The sequence below is a fragment of the Onychomys torridus genome, chromosome 17 (genome assembly GCF_903995425.1).
Source record: "Onychomys torridus chromosome 17, mOncTor1.1, whole genome shotgun sequence".
Classification (NCBI taxonomy): domain Eukaryota; kingdom Metazoa; phylum Chordata; class Mammalia; order Rodentia; family Cricetidae; genus Onychomys; species Onychomys torridus.
The window spans coordinates 39,057,079-39,081,277 of record NC_050459.1 but is presented as its reverse complement, the minus strand read 5'-3'; the positions used below and the strand labels follow the sequence as shown (position 1 = coordinate 39,081,277).

At 40.3% G+C, this 24,199-nt stretch overlaps 1 protein-coding gene across 29 annotated transcripts in view; it reads right to left on the bottom strand.

Annotated features, from left to right (window-relative positions):
- Sorbs2 (sorbin and SH3 domain containing 2) overlaps positions 1–24,199 on the bottom strand; it is a 315,195-nt gene that overhangs the window by 182,071 nt on the left and 108,925 nt on the right. For 8 of the 29 annotated variants that reach the window (XM_036166702.1, XM_036166699.1, XM_036166706.1 and 5 more), the window contains exon 1: positions 14,856–15,474. The exons of 1 other annotated variant lie outside the window; for it this stretch is intronic. The gene's annotated coding sequence lies outside the window, so the exon portion shown is untranslated. Of the gene's footprint in view, positions 1–1,629; positions 1,795–14,855; positions 15,476–24,199 lie in introns of those variants that run through there. 20 more of the 29 variants (XM_036166710.1, XM_036166720.1, XM_036166712.1 and 17 more) reach the window with 7 other exon arrangements.

Here is a 24,199-nt window from a genome sequence, read left to right as displayed (position 1 = left end):
AAGCTTTCGGTTTGATCCCTAACAACTCAGAAAACTGGGTATGGTGGAACAAGCCAGTAATAGCAGCACTTGAGGGGAATGAAAAGAGATTAACCAGAAATTCAAGGTTATCCTTTGCTACATAGTGACTGTGTGGCCAGACTGGGATACATGAGATTGTGCCTCAAAAACTAAAAACAAAACAAAAAACAAAAAGAAACAAAAAAGAAAAAAGTGTAGACAAGCCAAAAAAAAAAAAAAAATACCATGGAAAGAAATGTATATATAAAAAATGATTATTGACATTTTAGATTTTGATTGCCTATCTCTTCTTCTTATTATACCATTTTGGGCCTTTGAGGGGGAAAATCAATATTTGATTCTAAACAAATATTTCCATAGAACCCACGTGCAAAATAATAGAATGATAAAATGCAAATTGCAAAATTTTCTTTTGGCTGACCTATAGTTTCTACAAATAGATAGTCTTAAAAAACATTGAGAATACAGGCTTTGGAATGTCAAAGATCCAGGTCTGAGTCCCACTCTCCCCATATGTTTGACCCTGTGCAAATTGTCAAACATCTCTGAGGCCATTTCCTCTGGTGTAAGCTGAGAACAATCCCTTCATTGGAGTGTTTTTGTGAGTAGTCAATGAAAGACATTTGAAGAATTTGCCATGCTGCCTGATGCAGCATCCAATGAATGGCAGCCATTACAAGCAGGTCTAAGGATACTTAATGTTATTTTTACCTCCCTAACTCTGAAGATCACAAAACTCCAGTACCACAAGAGCTGAGGACTAAGTTTTAGGTTAGCCCAAGAAAAATGGAGTTAAGAAGGTAAATCGGCTATAAAATGAACATAGGCATTGGTAAGCAATTTCTTTGGGCTTAGATTCCAGCTTCTGATGTTCAAAAGCAGTGTTTGAGCGCATTCTACCCAATGTTGGTTTTTATTTGTTTGTTTTCCTTATTTTTGTGTGTTGGAAGAACAGTGGGTCTTACTAAGAACAATCCAGTTAGGACCAGAAGACATGGAGGTGTGCAACCCTGCTCCTGGACTTGTTTCTTTACTCTTTACAGTAGACTATAGCAATCTATGAATGAGGTGATCATTGAAACCTAGTATCTTTTATAGCCAAGTATTATTTCATTTATTTGTGGAAATGCATTTTTATTTGTTTTATGTAGTTGTTTTTGTTTTAGTCTTTTGTTCTGGACCAGGCCAAACTTAATTATGTATCAAAAGTTTCCCATCGCCCTGTGATTCCAGGAGTAGTCTGTTTTGAACCCTTACATGGCGTTAGACGAGTGATGGGTTGGCTGTGGGTCTTGATTGAATAAATCTCTGCTCCATAATCAGTCATTTTATATTATACACTCACTTTACAAACACCTCATTCTGTTCTAATGGTGATCCTCAGAGGTGACTGCTGTCACCCAGAAGTCAGAAACAGCACTCTAGAGCAGGCTGAGAACCTGTCCACATACCCTGAATCAACAATCACAGGGTTGGAAGGAATCCCAGGTTCCTGTGACTGCGATGGCCTTGTTGTCATCCCTACAGCACACCTCACCCCATTTCCATATTGTTCCTACATTCAGACCCACCAGGCAACCTCCCATGTTCTTTCCATGCCCTGCTCACCAGCATACAGGGTCCACTTCATCCAAACCCTGTCTTTGTCTTCTGCTTGCCTGAAGTGATCCAGGTGAGATCATACTCTATTCTGTGTGTGCCCTCTGAAAGCTCGGTCACTTCCCTCTGATGCTGTGTGACTGACTGTCCATGAGACGGTGAACAGTTCCCAAGAGCAGACCTGAACATATCACACAGCAAGGAGAACGGAGGCTTCTTGGTACCTGTCTTCCCAGTGAACTCAAGCTTAAAGAATGACAGAAAGTACTGAGTAACACGCTTCCCTTCCTCTCTCCTCCCTCCCCTCCCTCCCTTCCTCCTTCCCCTCCCTTCCTCTCTCTCTCCCTTCTTCCCTTCCTTCCTAACGTGCTTCCATCTTTTTATATTTTTGGTTGTGAGCCTAGCCTTTAGCGGCTGAGCCATCTCTCCAGCCCAGCTTTCATCTTTTTAATTCATTTAAATTACATTTATTTATTGCATGTGTTTGTGAGTGCAGCTGTGTGGGCATGCACATGTATATGTAGGGGTGCATGTGTGCTCCTATTCCACATGTGGAGGTCAGAGGATAACTTGTAGGAATCAGTTCTCTCCTTCCACCATGTGGTTCCTAGGGATCAAATTCAGGCCATCAGCCTTGGCAGCAAATGCCTTTACTCCCTTCCCTCCTTTCTGTGAAGTGAGGACAGAATCTTGCTATGCAGGCCAGGCTGGGCTTGAACTTCTGACTCTCCTGTCCGACTCCTCATACACATTGTGATTCCAGGCCTATGCTACCACATCTTGCCACATTTCTTTAGTATTTTCTATATATCAGTCTCAATGTACACAATTAGAGATTGTACTTCATTTAATCTCCACCAAAGTTTTTGAAATAATTTATCATTTAAATCTTTTTTTTTTTTTTTTTTTTTTTTTTGCAAGAGGCCTAACTTATAATATTAACTTAAGTGGAAAACCAACACAAAAACAAACAACAACAACAAAAAAAACAGCTTTTGTCCAACATCCAACAACAAAATAACTAAAATTGGCTCATATGTTGATTTTTTTCTTTTATGTTTTTTTTAAACTTTTATAATTAATTTATTTTACATATCAGCCATGGATTCCCCTGTCCTTCCCGCACCCCCCTCACCCCAGTCTAACCCCCCCATTCCCACCTCTTCCAGGGCAAGGATTCCCCTGGGGATTCCGTTCAGTCTGGTAGACTCAGTCGAGGCAGGTCCAGTCCCCTCCTCCCTTCACCCAGGCTGAGCCAAGTGTCCCAGCATAGGCCCTAGGTTCCAAAAGGCCATCTCATGAACTAAGGACAGGTCCCAGTCCCACTGCCTGGGGGCCTTCCAAACAGTTCAAGCTAATTGACTGTATCACTTATCCAGAAGGCCTGATCCAGTTCCATGGGGGCTCCTCAGCTATTGGTTCACAGTTCATGTGTTTCCACTAGAACAGAAAGGGAGAACAATGGAAGAGATACCATGATAAATGAAGACCCCATGGAAATAGGAAGAAGCACAGTGCTAGAGAGGTCCCCAGAAATCCACAAAGATACCTCCATTATAGACTACTGGCAATGGTCAAGAGAAAGCCCGAACTGACCTACCTACTGTGGTGATTGGATGGACAAACACCCTGTCATGATAGAACCCCCATCCAGTGACTGATGGAAGCAGATGCAGAGACCATGGCCAAACCCTAAGAGGAGCTCCAGGAGTCCAATTGGCAAGAAAGAGGAGGGATTGTATGAGTGAGACATGTTGAGACTATGATTGGAAAAAGCACAGGGACAAATAGCCAAACTAGTGGAAACTCATATGCGGACTTTTGTTAATATTCAGCATTATGTCACCATAATTGCATTTATCAGTCAGCATACTTTTAAAACAAAGACATAAGGAGTATCATTATTTACTTTAAAATCATATAGGGAAAGTGGGGGAAATGGTGGTGTCAACTAGAACATTTGACTTAGGTAAACTGAACAATTATATTAAATGGTAGGCTGCATTTACATAATTATTTGCATATATATATATATATATATATTAATAATAATTAAAGGAAAAGAAGCCATGGATTTTAGAGCGAGTGGGGAGGGAACACAGGAAGGGTGAGGAGGAGGAGAGGGAGGAGAGGACATTATGTAATTTTATTTTAATTACATAAAAAATTAAAACAAAACTGCAAATAATGTGAATCATTTTTAAAGAGGAACTAAAACAGTTTCTTTAAAACAGTGGTTCTCAATCTTCCTGACACTGTGACCCTTTAATATATTCCTCATGTTGCTGTGACCCCCAACTGTAAAATCATTTGGTTGCTACTTTATAACTATAATTTTGCTATGATTATGAATTGTAATGTAAATATCTTATAGGCAGGATATCCCATATGTGACCACAAAGGGGTCATGACCCACAAGTTGAGAACCACTGCTTTAGAGTCTTGTGTTGATCAAGCATGCATCAATGGGGGAAAAATGTCTCCCACAGAAGCTGTACAAGGGGCTGCCAGCCTATGCCTGTTCCCTTCCTGTAGGCAATATTAGAGACCTCACTGGCCCCAGAATTTGCTTTGCTTCTTCTTGATAGCTGAAGTACTCCTACCTGCTTACTGGGTGCCTTTATCAAGACATTTCCAGCAAGCATGTCAAGTTCTGTATGTTTAAACCCTCTTCCCACATTGGTTGATGGTATCACCATCTCTCCTGTTACCTCATTACCCATGAATCTTTTCTTTTCAACATCCCTATGATCCATTCTTAGGTGGGCATCACGTAAGCTTTCTGGGATTCTTAAACTAGGATCTAGTCAAAGAGGGTAGTAGGGGTAGACCTTCATGCCACCTCCAAGACTGTCAAGGACACAGGGGTAAGTAGAGTCTTTCTTTAACCTCTACGATCAGCTATTACGGTAATAGCAGCTAACATACATAGAACCTTCTTCGTGGCAGATAATGATTCTGTGAGTTATGCAGGGTCTACATCTTTGTGATGTTCACTACCAAAGTCTTGCTCATTTTAGAAGTCATTCCTCATAACTAAGAAGTCCTATGGGGTTTGTTCCCCTAGCCCCCAGCCTGTGGTGCAACCCTTCCAATGAGCGTGAAGGGATAGTTTAAATGTTGTAGGAATTTTTATTCTATTTTCCACATGGTTTACACTGGTTTACAGTCTCCTTCATGGTACATTTAAAGGCTACTGAAGTTAGGCCTTGATTAAGCTGGGGTTTTGATATTTACTTGGAAAAGCAAGTATCAAGAATTGCTCTAGCAAGAGTTAAAAAGAGAGGAGAGAGAGCTGCTGACATTTATGTAGCATTCTCTCTTTGCTGTCATATGAGTGATTTAATTGGTGCACCAATCCTGTGTGGTGCTCCCTGTCACTACAATTTTCTCTAGTCTGCCTTGCCTGATCCTCTAAGAAATCTCTCTTCTCGGAGCCCTTCCTTGCCATCTCCTCCAACACAGAGTTTCTTGTTGCTAACTTTGTATCCTTTGTATAGCAGGTTATCTTCTGTGTTCTATGTATTGCCTAATTAACATTCCTGCCTTATTGAACTGAGATCCTTTAATGGCTTCCCACTCAACTTCTCATCATTTTTTCTATCATAAACATAGGGTGGGCCCTGCATAGGAGTACAATAAACAGATAAATTAATAATGTGGAAAATATAAATGTTAACACACAATGATAGCCTGGCTTGATTTCCCACCTCTTTAATCCCAGTACTTGGGAGGTACAGGCAGGTGATCTCTGTGAGTATGAAGCCAACTTGGTCTACATATTGAGTTTCATGAGCTATATAATAGATCCTGTTTCAAAACAACAACAACAAAAGGAATTATAATCTCAGCATCTATGCCTCCATATGGTCTCTCCTTAAATTTGGACCCATTATTGATTATCTTTTTGCAGAGTTCAGAATTGAACTTATGGACTTGAAGCCAGACCCTCAGTGCATGCACTCTGCCACTAAGGTCCATCCTCAATTACTTCCCTTTACTGAGAATTTTTCAATACTAGAGAGAATTAGAAAGGGCATGGCCAGCTAACTTGAATTAGCACACCAATTGAGACACTAGCTTTAAAAGTCTGAAAAGGGAGAATGTAAGAACCCATCTCATACGGGAATGCCCATCTGCCAGAAAGAACAATTCCTTCATATCTTGGTTTACTTAGAAGTATGAACTCATGGTACTGGTATGTTTGTTGAGCGAATACATTGATAATGTTCTTAAAATCATTTTGCAACTTGGCATTACATTTGGCAGGTAGATTCCTGAGAGAATGTACTGACCAATGAATTCTCTAATCACTGGGAAGCAGTGTTTTCCAATGCCAGTCACCCAAGAAGTCATCCTATCTTATTGGCCAGATAAAAATATCCTCCCTTGCTCTGGGATGCATCAGTAAGAACATATGTAAATTTCTTGGAAAAGATTTCCTTTTAGTTAGAAATGGAAACACTTGAATTTCAAATCAACGTTCTTCTTATTTCCTTCTGAACTTGAATGCTCTTTTGTTTAGGTGAGCCAACGGATGGCATACACTCCATGTGCTGAAGTCCTTTGGGGTCCTAGTCATTAAGGCCCTATCCTTCTTCCCTATAGTGAGTTTCCATACTACGAACTTGCAGGACCTCTGCTCACATACTGGGTCAGAAGTGGAGTACAATAAACTACTGAGGAGTCTGAGAACCAGGCAGTTCATGGATAGAACATTCTGTAGGAAACAAGTTGATGATCCTAATCTTTGCATTCCTGACTGTTAAAAAAATAAATATCAAAGCCCCAAAGGGAGGAAACAGAGTTTTGAGGACATGTTTTTTTAATTTCTTTCAAAGGAAGAGAAAAATTTAGGGTTTCAAATGATTTTGATGTAATACTACATCACATGATAATCTACAGCTCAAGTGAAATGACTTTGCTGGATCATGGTTATTATGAGGCACTATGGGGACACTGGGTCAAAAGGAAGGTGACTTTTCAAACTACACCAGGTTATTTATGTCTTTGATTATCATTTGCTTTTATTAAATAAGGGTGATGGTATCTTCTGTCCTGCCAATAAATCTAAAAATTAATTTAAAATGTAGCCTAATACTTTACACACTGTAGAAGGGATGCTTTGTTTAATTTAAGAGAAAAATGTCATCAGTTATGTTAGTTTTATAGAATTAAAGCTCTGGTAGAAAGGAAGTCAGTGATATAATCAGATTTCAGACTGCATCTCATCTGAAAATACATGTTTCCATGTAAAGTCAGAGAATTCAGCACAGAAGAAAACCTTTTCCCCTAAACAGGTATAATGAAAAGGGATGACTATTGTTTCTTCAGTAAAGCTGATGACTATACTCTCCCCCATCTTTATTTTTTCTTAATTCTCAGATATCACTACCACGAGGCTAGGTTGTTCTGGAGACTAAATGGAGGGGGAAGTTGATAGTGTGTTCAATGAGCCAAGTTATTTTTCTATTGTGTGAGGACTTCCTTTGTTCAAGATACCTTGAAGACTTCAAAGGATTCCTTAGACATTAGCTTAGTGTTTTACATAAAAAGGACACCAATCCCATGCAGAAATCCCCCAACAAAAAGAATAGATATAGATACACGGACCATATTAATTTCCTCATGATGAAAGTTGCATGGAATCAGTTTTCATTACTGTAATTTGACCTTCATACTCTCACATATGTTGTTTTTACAGACATATAAACCTAGATGTCTAGAACCTATGCCATCTAGTATCAACCCATCATGGGCCAAGTCTGAGATGGAGTAATCAGCAAAAACACTGCTGTTCTCTCATGGAATTTACTTCCACATGAGTTGGTTAGACATATATAGAAAAGCTTTATTGCAATAGCACAAGAATGCCATATGCAAAGTGGAAGGAGCAGTTGAGCAGATGACTTTGTCAAGTCCTCCTTTGGCAGAAAGATCACAAAAGTCTTACTGGGCACTGGTGAGTCACACGTCCTTGAATGTCCCTATTCTTGGTATGTTTGTGGTTTCCGGCCCCTCCTCTAAAGTAACACATGTAAAGCTCTTGGGAGAGTAGCTAGCACAGGGCAAACGCTGGTTTGTTATTTTCAGCGTCCTCTGGATTGATCAGGTTGGATCACTTTCATACGAGTGTTTCCTGCTGTGTGGCTGGAGAGATGTCTCCGTGTTAATAGCACTTCCTGTTCTTGCTGATGACCCAGATTTGAAGCCCAGCACCAATACCTTGCAGCTCACAACTACCTGGAACTCCAGCTACTGACAGATGAGATGGTTCAGGTCTCTGCAGGTACTGGCACACATGAGCACAAACCCACACACAGACACACAGACACAAAATTTAAAAAATAAAATAAATCTTAAAAAAAAAAATACAAGTATTTTCTGTAGTTTACCAAATGCTAAGTATTCAAGCTTTCGTTTCCTTGAGACTGTTATTTTGATTGCTTATATAAGGTCTTCCGGCTTTTAGGGGTTTTCAACTTAAAAAGATCTCCTTAAATTGACATCATTTTCTAACTTAAGTCCTCTAATTATACTCCAAAGCATAAGAAAAAATATCCTAAAATGTGTAGTGTTTAAATTATCTTCCTTATGCTATTTGAAATAGAAGGCAAATGTGGATTCCTTCGTGTTGATCTTGTTTTCTCAACGGGTGTGAATATAAGCAGATACTTTAGAACGAACAGAAATCACATTTTCTTGTCTGAATTATTCATGACACTCAGAGTTACATTTGAGCTTTACCCAGGTCCTGGCAGTATTTCTGTGTTATGAAATTGTTGGAGCACAGGGCCTTTCTTCAAAAAAGTAATAGTTCCTAAAATTTTCACCTCTGTTTTGTAATTTCAAAAAGTTAAGAATGTTTTTTTTATATGATGATGGAAGAGGGTCACCAGGAAACCCTCCTCGAAGGAGAATGGGTCGAATCAGTCATCTTCAAGGCCCCAGCCCTTCTCCAATGGCTGGCGGATGAAGAAGGTAAACGTCTGCTCTATGGAGCAGACAACTAGACATACACATGTGTAGAAGGAAACCATCAAGAAGAGGTGAAGAATGGCTTATGCAGGACAAGATGGTGTATGTCTAAACAAGGACTGCTGCTCTGTGTCATCACAGATAAATGAGGTCATGCTGGGAATTCTCTCTGCAGGATCTGGCCTGACTGACATGCAGTTAGATAAATGTACATGTTTGTCTCCTTATCTTTTTTGTATAGTTTACTAAAGTATTAATATAGTTTTAATAAGTAAATATTTTTAGGTTGTAAAAAAAAAGAATGTTTTTTTTAAAAAAATCTCTGGGTAGAAACAGTCTTTTAAAAATCACATGTCAGCATTAGTAGAACATGGAGGAAGATGTCATCACTATGGGCCATTTACTCATTCAGTGAATGCTGACTAAAGACTTAATGGGGCAACCTGTTTCCTGAATGTCTTCAATGTCTCAGCTGACATTCTAAAGCTGGTTGAGTTTTGCTTGTCACTTTTGTTCTGCCGAAGCACTGTTAACCTTTTTCTGTTGTAACATTAGGTAGTCACATGACTTTCCTTTACCTAAAATTGTTTAACCTAAAACATAAGACTATTCTCGCTGTAGCAGCAACTGATTGGTTATAACATTTTCATTTTGACCACCGTGTTATATAAATTCCCAGATCTATCTGTGTCTGGTAGCAAATGTTTGTATTCCCAGTACTCAGGAGGTAGAGGCAGAGGGATTAGGGGTTTGAAGTTAGCCTGGGGTAGCTAGTGAGACCTCTCTCAAATATAAAAACAAGGGAGTCAGAGAGATGGCTCAGTGGTTAAGAGCAATTGATGCTATAGCAGAAGACCCATGCCAATGACATTCCTGCCCACAACTTCCAAGTTCCAGGGGATCTGATACCCTCTTCTAGACTCCATGGACACTGTATGATGCCCTGTACAGACGAAGTGCAGGGGAAACACCCATACACGTAAAGTAAAATTAAATAAACCTTTAAGAACAAGAACAAAGAAAATCTAGATCTAGCTGTTGAGGGACAAGTTCTTTCAAAAGGTGCTTACTCTCACAGTATAAAACCTGGTATTTACCATGCAATAATATTGCTGACAGATTACATGCCCTTGTTTCAGAACACATTAAACCTTTACCAGACAACACAGTGAGCACAAGAATAGTTGGAGTTATTGTTATCTAATCTTCTTTCCTCTGTTAACTCCAGTACAGAAAACAGACTTGATAAGGTGTGAGGGCATCTTGATAAGCCACAAAAGGCCAGCCCCCTTTTCAGCATCCAATGTGGGCTTCCAATCAGTTGTGGTGTGTTTTGTTGTGTTTTCCCAGTTGTATGGACAAAGTGGGCAAAATATTCAACATCCTAATGAGTCCAGAAATAGCTGAGCCTCAGTTAATAGGTGAGAAAGACTCCCTATAGTCAGAAGCGTGGGTACATTTCTATCTACAGGGATGCTACCTCATGACAGTCACTTCCTTGGAGGTCTAAATGCTCCAAAGGAGCCAGCTATCCTAGGCTGTCCAGAATATGTATATATATGTTTTGTTTTGTTTTTCTGTGCACTTAAAAACTTCAAAAAAGTCCTACTGGCATTTGTCCTTCTTGTTTGGAAATTTCTAAGTGTTGATACTCTTGGTCCAAAGCCCATCTATGTTGTAGTTTGTTGGTCTTCATGGCTGATCTTTTCAAACATCTTAGTCTATAAGGGATGCCACAATGAGAAGAATATGGAGGGGATGTGGAATTAGAGACATTTAAGTTGCCCCTGTTTTCAACTCCAATCATTCCAAGAAAAAAAAATTGAGTAGAAATCTTTTCAGACTTCTTTCCACGTTGGTTGGCCTACACTCACCTTGATAACCTGTAAGAATGTTAGCTCGAACTTAAGCCTCCTCGTGCTGCTTAATTAATATTGCATAAAATTATATCCTCCTCAAGACAGAGGATATGGTTCATTATAAGAAATTCCTTTTTGATATTTGCCCTTCTTCATGAACATTTCTCAAAGAAAAAGTAGAGAAACTGAATGTCTGAGTTAAATAAAAACACCCCAACCAACCAACCAACCAACCAAACAAACAAACAAAAAAACAGGAAAATGTGCATTTTAGAAGTCCCTGAACATTTCAAGTAAGCCTTTTCCTTATTTGATTGTCCTTTATTTACAACATATTTGTAAAAACAACTTAAGAAATATTTAAGGTATTTTTGAAGGGAATGGGCATGTTCCCTTTGAGGTGGCTCTTGGTTACGTTGAGGAAGAACGACAGCTTTGTGACTTCTGCTTAAATAAAACCTTTTAGCAAGAAGCAAAAACAATGCTAGACCTACATACACCCGACTCATATAGGGACAAGAACTTCATGCCTTTTGGCCAAATTTCCTATTTAATGAACTAGTACATTTCTGCTTTGAAGATTGGAGAGTGTGACATTATTCTATGTAAGTATGTCACAATGTATGCTCTCCCCAGCAAGTAATCCATCCTCCATCCAACTAACATCACCTCGATTGACCTTAAGATGAATCAGAGGTCTGGAGCCATTTTTACAGACCAATAGTTACAGAACTGCACTCCTATAGCTTAATACACATGGCTTAGTGTTTTCAGAAATGATTTATAGATATTTTGAAACACTCAATATAATTCTCGACAGGGATAGTTTATCAAGTGCAGTCATCTATTATAATTCTTCATTGCAAAAGGCAAGGGCAAATCGTAATACTACGAAATATTTTTATGTATAATGTAAGCCTTCAAATGTTACTTAAATAAGAAATATAGAGAATGATGTGATGATATTGTGTTTCCTAAAATCTAATCACTATATGTGACTTGAGATAATTAACTAGTTTTTAAGATGAGTATCAAGCTTTGTCTATTATTTAATTATAGGATGCTATACATTAATATCAGCTGGAAGATAGCTAACACAAGCCATTAGAACCCAGTACAAAAATGAGGAACCTCTACTTAACACATTTCCATTACAAAACTGAAATATGGAGTAGATGTTAGAATGTGAAGAAATATGAATTTAAGTATTTCTTAACATTTTCCTTTCTCACTTGAAACATCTGGCTATTTTGAACTTTCTAATCTGAGCTACTTTGTGTACAAAACATTTCTACCAAACTAATGACTACTTTGGCCTTGAACATGGGTACCTTAAGAGACAGGCAATTGTACAGGGAGTTTCTGATGCATCACTCCCATGGATGACAGCATTCTAGCAATTTCTCCACCCTCAAAAATGGTAATTAGAATATTTAAAAAATAATAATTATGGCATTATCTGGGGAAAAGGCAAGCCTCTGTTAAAATCAGGTCTAAAGCTAGAGTGATGCCCCTCTCTTAGCTAGGAGCTCATTTCAGAGGGAAGGAGGCAGGATATCAATGACTGGCTGATGAGGGAGCCTGTAACCTTCAAGGTTTATTTACGAAAATGGAAAGAAACTTGGCTACTAGATGCTGCATTCCAATTCCTTAGTCCCCCCTCAGCTCAAAACTCCTCTTTCTCAGCGTCAATATGAAAAGCTGCTTCCTAAGGGTCTTACATTATACTCAGCTTTTAGTCAAAAGTTGACTTAGAGCAAATCCCAAACAGCAAAGTTCACTTTTTTTTCTTTTCACCTGAAATTTTTGTTGGTTTGTTTAAAAGTTACATTTAAAGACTTCCTTTCAGGAAATGACTATTTAATCCACGATATCCTTTGCTTTTATGAAACTGTGACATGTTCATAGCTGAGAGGTGGATGCCTCTTTTTATTTTATTTTATGGTCTGAGTTTCTCTGATGAAAGGCAGTCCTGAGTTAAGTCTGTATTTACAGTAGCTAATAGTGAAGCCTGAGCTTATCACTGTAATGTCTGAATGCTAGCTTCTAAATACTGGACAGTCACCCATCTAAATGCTGTAGAATCAGAGAGTAGTAAGACTGTGAAAACCCATGAGCAGAGGCAAATAACAAGATGATGCTGTGGACAGAAAGAGCGACATGGGTTGCCAGATGTGGGAAGGAACTGTCTGGGGAGGCCTTCTCGCTGGGTCCATGAAAATGACTGGTGCTGCTGGGAAAGCTACAAAGGAGGATGGCAACATCTGTCACAGTTTGATAGTGTGTTTTGGAAATGATAAAAGATTTGACTTTGCCAATAGGAGAGTTGGGAATGGCAGAAATCAAGTCTAAAACCAGACCAAAAAAAATGAGCAAAGTGATGACCGATGGGGCCTCTCTGATCTCCATTCTTAAAAATGGTGAATTAACAGCTCTTGGTGTGCTGCACAGAACTGGTTTTGAGCTGTCTGTCATCCACAGCTGCCCCCTTAAATGGTCAGCAATGTGGGAATACAGGCTAAGGAGTGGGCATGTCTATTTTCCTCACACGCTCCTGTCCCACATAAAGACACCACAAGTGCAACAGGGCACAGCAGTCAGGTGTGCTGTAGGTATTTCTACAACCTGTTCTAAAAGTCACCCCAAAAGAAACTAACAGAGAATTATTTTCTTGCCTCAGGTGTGTTCACGGTGTTAATCTAAGAATTCCTTTGGCGGTATCATAAAAAGGAAATGAAATTGAGAGGGGCTTTTTTTTTTTTTTAATCATTCATTTTGTTTTCACTGACTCATTTACGTGACTGAGATTTTTATTCATAGGACTTGACTCAATGTTAAGTCTGTTCATTGACTTCTCCTTGAAAACTAAACCAAGTGAAGTACAATTCCATCATTTCAGCATTTTATCCCATAGAAAACTTCCCACTCAGTCATGTTCACACGTATCCATATCCAACATGTGTTCACATTTCTCTACACTGATGATTCTGAGTCTAAATCTTTATATACTGAACAGACAGAAAAAAGTTATAAAATACTTCCCTTATCATGCTTTATGGTTTGCTCGGAGGATATGCTGACATATGAAACAGGTGATACGTGTTCACAGATATCAGTGAAAATATCCCAAGTAACGTTATCAGGAGACTCCTTATGTGATCTATATATTTCAAGTAAAAGACAGTAAATAATAAAATTATTCCTTGGGAAAAGATCTCAGTTACCATTTATTTGAAATGTCACAATAAGCTCCATCTTTAGCTGGCAGAGATGTTTTATCAGAAGTTTTCAGCCAAACAATTTTTGGTCAGTATTTTCAACAGCCTTATGCCTAAGCCAACATTCCTGGTACACCAGCAGTAGAACTGACATAGGAAAGGCTGAACCGGTGCTGAAGCGGAATTTAATCATTTCTTGGCCCTCCCCTTGCCAGGGAGTTTGATTTGGCTTACCAATTTCAGCTCTCAGTACCAGCTTGTTCCTAAGAGACTCTACACCAAAGAAATGCTCAGGAAGGGGCAATCCCCTTCCAGTTCCAAGTCTGTACCACTTTCAGGCAGTGACCAGCAGCAGACACCACTCCCATTATTGGTGTAGGAAGAACGTGGTGGTTTTTTTTTTTTTTTCCTGTTTCACTCTCCTGTGAAATCTGTCTACTTGTGAGAAAAATTATGCAAGAAAAGTTTTCCTATAGCTATGCTTGAGTTCAGTGCAGATAATTCACCTCTTTTCTTTCCCTGGATTCTGAGCCTGGGGAGTACAATGGGGGTGTTGTGCTCCGGGGTAGCCTGGCATGCAGGATATTGCGAGAGGAGGTGTAAGCAACTTCCAATACCTACAGTGTTTGCTCTCTAACTGCCGAGGACTAAACCAAACAGCACGCCGGGCCATTTGGTCTAGAATAAGCAAGTATAAAATCCACTAGCCACTACGATCCACACAGGAAACAGAACCCCTTGCTTTAAAGGTGTGCATAGGTGTTAAGAATTAAAACATTTATGAGGCTTCAAAGCCAAACGCTTCACAGCTTGCATGCACCCGGTTTACTGTGTAGTTCTTTTAACGTGTCAAAGGGCAAGTCACAAAAGAATCCATTGTTCTGTCGGAGAGAAAGGTTATTGGCTATCAGGTCTATCCAGAAAGACAAGCCATCATAGTTTGTTAAAACAGTAAATAATTATTTTAAACCCTAACACAAAACAGCAGCGCCTTTTTCTTTAATCATACAATTTCTGGAACCTTAACTCACAGTCAACTCTGTATCTTAGACACTATTTTTGTGGAAGTAATGTGTGTGTGTTTCGTCCTTAATTTCAGATCAATGTAAAAATTTCAGGTTAAGTTTTTGCTTCAAATTTCTTTTTATGCTGAGCTTTCGAAAGAGGGGGTAAAGCTTACCTCCGTCAGTCAAGTGGGATGCCCGGAGCCCCTTTCTCAGCGTCAGCGTGCTGGAGCAGATGCTCTGAGCTAACAGTCTGTTCACAGGAAGCAGGTGAACCCGAGAGCGTCCGCCTGCGTTCCAGCCCAGTGCCCATCCGAGCACACACCTGCTTTCCCAGACCCGCGGCTCCTAAGCAGCAGCAGCAGCAGCCTCGCTCAGGATTCGTGCTAGCAGAGGGCGACACCCTCTTTTCAGAGCCTCAGTTCTCTCAGCTGGGGAGCTGCTGAGATAACTGTGCGGGGAAGGCTCGCCTTCCCGAGACAAAACCCTTTCCTGCTGCCCGCGAGCGGATACGCAGCATTATCACCCTGCATTCCCCGCGCTCCAATCAGCTAATTGCAACAGCAAGTCAACAGCTTGTCGCAGGGGCAGCTTGCAGGCACACGTGGCTGCAATGATTGAGCACTAGCATGCCCATTGCGGCTCTCTTCTCTCAAAAGTCTTAAAAAAATAATAATAAATGCTTCTTCCACCCCGAAGCTCGATGCCACACAGGGCTTTCCATAAGTAAAATGGCTGGTCCTCTCAGCGCTGCGGCGGCGGCGACAGCTCATTGGGTTCCATTGGCTTTCCGTAGCCATAGCAACAGCCAACAGACAGACTTAGCAAGCATGGCTGATCATGTGCAGCGCACGACACAGCTTGTTAATTTTTTTTTAAAATCAAACTCATCATTTTTCTAAAGGGGGGGGGGGCATCTTCTGTTACCTTTCTGAATATTTCACCAAGAGCGCAAGCGCCCTGGCCTCCCCTCCCTCCCCCACACGCACAGCTTTTCTGGGGAACTTTTGTTGTACATATCAGGGTTCCACTGTGAGATCGAGGAAGCGAAGCTGTGTTCCGGTCTATCCAGGTTAATAATATGCATATCGCCGGAGAGGCGCTAATGGGAACCATGGGTATAAACAGGTTCCACCTCGGAGTCACAGAAGGGGCTGGAAGGAGACCTGGTTAATGGGGGCAGCTGTGGATTTTGTTTTCCAATGACAACCTCGTAGCCAACTTAATTCAAACAAAGCCCCATGAATTGTATGTTATATCTAGTCCAAATAATAGTCTATAGACTGCGTTTAATATCTTAGTACATTACACAGTTTAAAGTAGAACTTTTTTTTAAAAGTTCTTCTGCTGTTCCTGTGGAACACTCTCTTTAAGTCAATTATACTTTATTTTAAAATTTAAAATACTTAAAAAAATCCAAACCAAATGAAAAACTCTTCGGGAATTTAAGTATTACCTTCAAAGCAGGAGTTTGGATTACATTCCATACTTTTTTTTTTTTTTTAAAGCCCATCTCCTCAGGGTATCTCCCATGGTTAATGCCATTAACAATTTAAATCTTCTAAAAGCCCCCCGCCCCCAGTCTTCTCTACTTTTTAATATTGTCATCAGGTATATTCTATCTGATAGACTATCTGATAGTGTCCTACTTACTTTTGCCTCTAGCAAACTGTTTGAAACAGTGTGTTAACACTTTGGACTGGTAAACAGACTGGTTTCATTTGCTAGGAGACATTGATTTATGTGTTGTAAGGATTGCATTTTCCTGCCCAAGTCCACATTCCTAACTTCTGTAGTTACTCCCAGGATCAGTATGACTGGAATCCTGTGGATGTAGATTTAGGGACTCCATTTCCTGTTCCAAGCAGGTCATATTTGACTTGCAAAGGATCAGTATGTCCAGTAAGAACGACTGAGTAGCCTTTTCTGCTCAGATAGAGTCCCACACTGTATTTTGTCACTGAAGTCATCCTCTGGTTATGTTACTGAGCTTGCTAGTCCTGAACAGGCTACTATGATTCCTTGAGTGTGTCTGCTCTTCCATCTCAAATGTCACCATCTCGAGTGGCATAAAGGTCCATGCTTCCTGGACCCCTGGATGTTTCTGTTTCCTGACAGTTCTTTACTGAACCCCCCACCCAGCACCTTTAACCTCAGTTCCAAACTGCCTCTTTATCCTTCAACATCTTGTCTAAATGGATACCTCAGGAGTAACACTCTCAGAGTACACCTCAGTGCTCCTGCTGTGCCTGGGATCTGTCTCTATTGTCTGGGGATTTGTCATACATTTTTACTTATTAACAGTTTTCCCCTGTCACTGCTTGAAAGCCAATCTGGCCCGTACATTATTGCCTTCTGTACTTGAATACCATAACTTCTTAATTCATATATATTTTTTTAATGTAAGATGGAATCTGTGTGTTGCCTCAACTGTCTCCAGCTTCAGAACTCAAGGAATCCTGCTCAGCTTGCTGAGTAGCTGTAACTCCAGGTGCATGTTATTATGTGTGGCTTCCTTAACATTGAATGATGGCCTACAACACTCTCAGACTTCATAGGTATTCTGCATTTTAACTCATTTTCAAACATCATACATTTATGGATGCTATCATTTCAGAAAAACTGAAGTGATTCTGATTAAATGTTGGCACTTTATAAAAAGATACCAACAAATATTCTAAACTTATTTTGGATTTTTGTGTGATTTTTTCATAGTGTGTCTGAAAATGTCTTTATTCTGCCTACATGACTGTTTAGTTGGGTATAGGAATCATCAATGCTGTGGAAAAATCCTTTTATACACACTGTGGAGATGTATTGCTCTCAATTGTTAATAAAAAGCTGATTGGCTGATGGCTAGGCAGGATTTTTGAGGCAGAGAGAATGCTGGGGAGAAGAAGAGCAGAGTTGGAGGACACAGAATGAGCAGGTTGGGAAGTACACATATCATCAGGTAAATGAGTCTTAGGATGGCACATAGATGAATAGAAATGGGTTAAGTTATAAGAGCTAACTAAAAACAAACCTAAGCTATCAGCCAAACATTTGTAACTATTAGTAAGTCTCTGTGTGGTTATTTGAAGAGCAGCTGGAGGGACAGAGCTAACTGGAGGTCTAGACAGAAAAACCCACCTACACATCCAAGTCATTTTCTTTTGGGATTCAAGGGGTCTTCCTTTATGGTGTATCTCCTTCATCCATTACACCACAAACAGTTCCTGCTCTAAAGAAGAGAACTTGAAACCTCCACATTGCATGGGGCTAGAAGCTGGTGGGAAGTGAAACCAATCCTTCACTTTTTTGTGGGCCCCATGGTGTCCTTTAAGCATTTCCATTGATTATTAAAGAGTTGTCCCTTGTCAACCACTAGAGATTGGTTCCAGGACAACCGTCTCACCAAGGATAATATAATCATCAGATATTCCAGTCCTTTACAGAAAATGTGGTGTTCATGTGGTATACAATTTGTATCTAATTCAATGTAAAAATGCTATGTATGCTGTGTCATAGCACTTAGAAAATAGTGTTAAGAAGCCTGGATACATATATATATGTATATATATATATTTAATGAGACAGGATCTCATTAGCCCAGGATGACCTTGAATTTGCTATGTTGTTGAGGCTGAATTCAAACTCCAGATCCTTCTGCCTCTGCTTCCTAAGTACTGGAACTATAGGTGTGTGCTACTATGTATCACATCCCACAGAAACAATTGGTGACTACCTTTTATTTGTGATGGGCCAATGTTGAACCCAAGGTGGTAGAGGGCTTGCTAAGTACAGCTCTGTATAAGGACTTGGGGCCCCATTGGCTTTTGCTTTATATCAAAACCTCTGGCATGGCTTATCAATATCTCTCTTGTCCTATGGGCCCATTCTAATTCACATCTTTAACTTTTATTCTTCTGGTGAAAGTGTTCATTTTTAAAACTTGCTATGTACAGGCTTCTAAGGAGGCTAATCTGGCCTTTCTAGCTCATCTTAAATTGTAAGAAGATGAGATGTCTTCTAAGTCGCTAATGTCTTGCATCTGGCAGCCCTCTGCATTGGTCTTGTTAGTGAGGATGTGTGGTATTATCTAGCTTTTACATTTTTGTCAGTGTGGTAGCTGCAAAGTCATCATTTATTATGGTTTTACTTTGCATCTCTCTAGCCACTAACAAAACTGAACATCTCTTCATGTGGAGATCTTGTAGGTCACCTCCTCTGTCAACTTCCTATTGACAGTTTTGCCCATTTCCTCTGTTGAGGTATTACTGTCTTACAGTGAAATTTTGAGCAGAATGGCCATAAAATATTTTCCAATTTCTATATATCTAAACATCATAATTATATTTGTTATGTCATTAAAAGTTGATAAGATGTCCACTGACACATAAAGATAATACACACACTAACTTTTGGGTTTTATTATGAAATGAAATGAAGAATGGGGGTGGAAATTTCCACTTCAACATTATGTTCTATATGAAAACATGTACTACCACACTAGAATATGATTTTCTAAAACACAGTATATGTTTAGAAATAATACTAGATAATATCATTCTCTGCCATCTATTTTTAAGAGCTCAGTTATACCACATACAAATTTTTACAACTTCTACTATCACCTACCTATCTATCACCTAAGAGCTAAGTTATACCATAAGTACAAATCTATCCGTATCTATCATCTATCTTTTGTCTGTCTATTATCTACTTATCTATTAATAACCTATCATTTAACTGTCTATCTGTAGTTATCTATTAGCTATTATCTCTTTCTAAATGAGGACAGTACAAATATGCAACATAGTAACACCTGGTGAATCTTAGGTGAAGTTGTTTTTGTTATTTTTATTTTGCAATTCTTTTCCCTTTTCACTAGGTTTGAAACTTCTCTTTTCAGGTTACAGAGCTTTTAAAAACGGAATGAAATGTGGTATTTGGAATAGATATTGTTTTAAGGTTAAGGATAATCGATGGGACATAACTTACTAGTAGAGTTAAAAATGAAGATTGATTAAATTATGGAATAACAAAAATAATGGTATTGTTCTTATTAAAAGGCTGTTTTTGTAAAAACTACTGAGAATATTTTGTACGTTCTTGGAAAGAATTCCTGTTTCTCTGCATTTACTGGTTCCCAAGTTAAAATCCTTCTTAATCTGGTTCCTTCTTTGCTGTCAAACTCACTGAGAACGTTGTTGTTTAGATCAACGTGCTCCTCAGTCACACCTATTCTAGAGTCTCCATCACGGGGTTCTACTAAAAGATCCCTGTCTCTAATGTGACAAAGAACTCTTTGTAAGGATCGCTGTGGGGAGTGAACCTGGAGTGTGTTTTCTTTAATGGAATAACATAGTTTTATAAAGCTTTTGTAAAAGTTCTAATAACAAATAACCATTACTAACAAACTGATTAACTAGTAACAAATGGAATAGGCCAAAGGTTGTTCCACAATCTTACATGTTCAGCCATTTTCACAATGACAGGAACAATGCATATCCTAAGTGGGATCAGGATGGGAAATGTGGCAAGTGTCGCCTTGGACAGGATAGGAAGTAGGTTGGGGGTTGGAAGTTAAAGCAGATTGGGTTTGGTTTGAAGATTCTGTTCTCCAAGATGCTCTGCCAGAAAGCAGAGACCTCCTCGGTCTGTTCAGCACATGCCTTCATATCCAGCAAAGGATCCTAATTCCCATTAACATCCAGAGTGACATTCAGATGTCCAGCCTCCAAGACCAAAACCAGGCAGCCTAGTGAAGGCTTCTCAGAAATCTACATACCAGAGAAGTCAAAATTAAGAAAATGATCACGGAAGAACAAATATCTTATCACAGGAGATATGGTGAGAATTCAGTGTTAGCAAGATAAAACTTTTACAAAACTTGACATAAAATAATCTATGCACAGAGCACTACTGTATATGTATGTAGAAGACTACCCCACCAGGAGTAACCAGGACCCTGTCATTGCTCTGCATCCCTTCTGGAATCAGAAGCTGTGGGGAAAGGCAGCAAGGGGTACAGGAAGTAGAGTTAGCAAGGCCTACATTGCTCTTGGCTGCCCGGTAATAACAACGTTCCTTTAGACATCCAGCCTTCCCAAGCTCTGGCCTTGCAAATAACTATGATTGCAGAAGCTGAAAGGGGCAGTCTGCATTTATATGTGTCAGTAGGAGCTGGGGGGGCGGGGGCGGTGTCATTATTCAATAACAACAAAACTAACCCACACTTATACTACCCACCTACCCCCGCCCTTTCAGTTCTGAGAATGAACTCCTTGAGCACAAACACATTTTCCTAGGCCCAGCATAAGATCAGAGATCTGTCTGTGTTAAGCCCACTGTGTGAGTTTGCAAGCAGCCCAGGAAAAGCTGTACCTGGGCTCACTGAAGAGTGACCATTGGTGCTTTCTTGTAATAAGCTTGAAAAGTGTCCAGGGAAGAGGAGAGTAGGAGCTGTCCCTTTTCCTGTGAGGGAGTCACTCTTCTTTTTAGCAAGGCACTCAGACCACATCTGGAGAGTTTCTGGAGTGGCCTTTCCCACTTACTGTGGTCTCCGGTGGAAACAATGCCTCCCAGGTAGCTGCAGGCCCACGTGCCACATTTCTAGCTCAGAAGCAGCCCCAGGCTGGGTTCTCCCAGCAGTGTGGAATCAGTAAGGAACCCGTCAGCTTCAGCAAACAAAGTCTGGCAAGAAGCGCTTTAAAACAAATGCTGTTGGTTTCATCAGAGCTCTTGAAACAAAACTATGAGGGACAGGGTGAAACTTGGCAGGGTTTGTCTATGCTGAGGAGGCAAAGGCCAAGTCCTGCAGCAGCCAAATGCGCAAATGCCCAGAAAAAATGAAAATAGGAAGCGTCACCTTTTGTCCTTCGGATATAAATGCTTCTGATACAATACTTCTGATACAAATGCTGAGATTCAATCATCAAAGTAAGATGGAGCCAAAGTATTATGTACTATCATGGGTGCTACAGGACCCAGTAGCCCAATACCAAATCAGAAAAATAACTGAAAACCACACTGGATGCAGTAGGTATTCAGGAAAAGGCTTGCCAATGGCAGTGTATATACTGCCAGGAAAAATAAACTATATGACCTGCTAATGGCAGGCAAGTACTCTACCACTGAGCTATATCTCCAACTTGGCCTGTTTGGAGGACCTTCCCACACCCTCCACCCAGCACCTCCAATGGATGTCTCCCTGTCAAGTCCTAATCACAAGTGAAGCTTGCAGATGCTGTCTTTTTTTAGCCAGGCTCATTATAGCCCCAGACAATAATAATAGATAGTGATCTGCTGTTGATGAAGAAAAAGAGAACGGATTTAGGTAGGCATCCATCACCAAGATGATATTGGCCATGGTTCCCAAAGATGGCATCTCTCATTGTCATGGACACCTTCATCTAGTGAACTTCCGGTATGTGGGGGGTGGGGAGGTGTTGGTCACATATTGATAACCTTGCTGTCTCGGAGTAAATCTCTGTGAAGCTTCATTTTTAGTTCATTCTTAGTTTTTCCTTCTATGTGGCTGACCTGGCTGGGCATCATCAGAGAATCCAACCACAGGACCGATTTGACGGGGTGAAGAAGTATCTCTTCTAGTGTGGTGGAACACTGATCCATCAGGGTGTCCTGTGGGTGTCCCAGCAGGGACTCAAGCAGCTTAGCCTGGGTCACTCTTCATCTCAGTTTCCTACCTGTATCCCAGTTTAATTCATTCTTCCACCAGTCACTGGACAAATAGATACATTTCACAGATCCAGCCTCTATGTCAACATCAGCCGTATCATCGTGTGGGAATGACTTAACTCTTATTGCCTTAGGGGATATTGTCTGACTCAGATGATAGTTGTTATGGTGACTAACTGGATTAAAGGGTCATTATGTGTTCTTTGGTACTTCATTTCTCATTTTTATTACATTGCTATAATATGAGCAGAATTGTGATGGGTACAGATGTCTGGAATCTTCCTGGATATAATTGTAAAAATTAGATGAATATAGGAGCTTTAAAAGATGACAACATTGTTAATGTGTCTCCTGTTGAAAGAAATGGTCAGATCATTGCTTTTCCCATTACTGTGACGAGGTACCTGACAAGAAGCAACTTCAAGGAGGAAGGCTTGTTTGGACTCTCAGTTGGAGGGCACAGAACATCCTGGTGGGGTGGCACAGTGGCAGGATCCTGGGCCAGCTGGTCTCGTCGATCCAAAGTTGAAAAACAGAGAGAAATGAATGCTGATGCCCAGTGGGCTTCCTCCTCCTTATTCAGTCCAGGATGCCAACTCCTGGACAGGTGTTCACCATCTTCAAACTGGGTCTGCTCTTTGCGGTTAAACCTTTCTGGAAACACCTTCAGACACATCCAGAAGTGTGCCTCTCCCCTGTGACCTTGTAGCTCATCATATTGATAGTGAGCTTTGTTATTGGCCATCCTAGGGCCTAAGGGCCAATGGTGGCCAGGGATGAAAAAATAGGCACTGGTTATTAATGGTCATTGAAGGGCATGTGGGATTTAATCTGGATCCTGCTAAACCATGTGATGCTGTTGGAGGCCTGTTCAGCTCCACCCTCTGCCCTCCCTGTCATGAATGCTGTCCCTGCCCTCTGATTTAAATTAGTGAATATCTTATCCTCCCTCATAGCCCTAGTTTCTTCATCCCACAACCCTTTCTTTATGTTTGGTGAATAACTTTACTGACAGAATGCCCAGGGGGCTGCTGGGGCAAAGCTACTTATGAGGAGAGCTCACTTCTGAAGCTGGTTGTCCTTAGCACCACAGCTGGGGAAGAAAGGGGGCAGAGAAGTAGATTGGTGGAGACAGAGCCACACAGGGAAGACACATCCATCTTGGGGGAGAGACGTTCATTAAGAGGATTCCAAACATGCTTTTGAGGTCACAGAGTGGGTCTTTACAGAAAGAGCCACCTTTTCCTTTAAGACTTTTTAAGTTGCACTTGGACACAGGGTCTTAGCCTACCATTGCCCACATTCCCATTGTGTCCATGTATACATATATATCACCACTGTTTGCTGGATTATAGAGTTAGCCATGGCAGGAATCATTTTGTCTTTGACTTCATCCTATTTCCAGTGCAAAGTTTCAGAAACAGAATCAGTGAATGAACAGAAAATTGAGTGAGGCTAGATGAGTCACTGTTGAGTTATATCTTCCCTGAATAGCATTCCTTCATCCAATCAAAAGTTTTCTTTTCTCATTCCACATCCTAAGAATAGCATCAACTGTCAGATTATTGAATCAAGGGTCACATTCTCTCTCTCTCTCTCTCTCTCTCTCTCTCTCTCTCTCTCTCTCTCTCTCTGTGTGTGTGTGTGTATGTGTGTGTGTGTAAACAGAAGCCAATCTCTAGCAGCACCACAATGGGATTTCTCCGAGTGATTGCATCTTGGGAGCAAAGAGAAATATGATTAGTCTGTGAGTTTCATGAAGGTCTGTGCTTGAACTGGTCCAGTAGATGAAGAGGGCTTGGCCACTCTGATAGGCAGAAACAAGATTGCTCTGTTG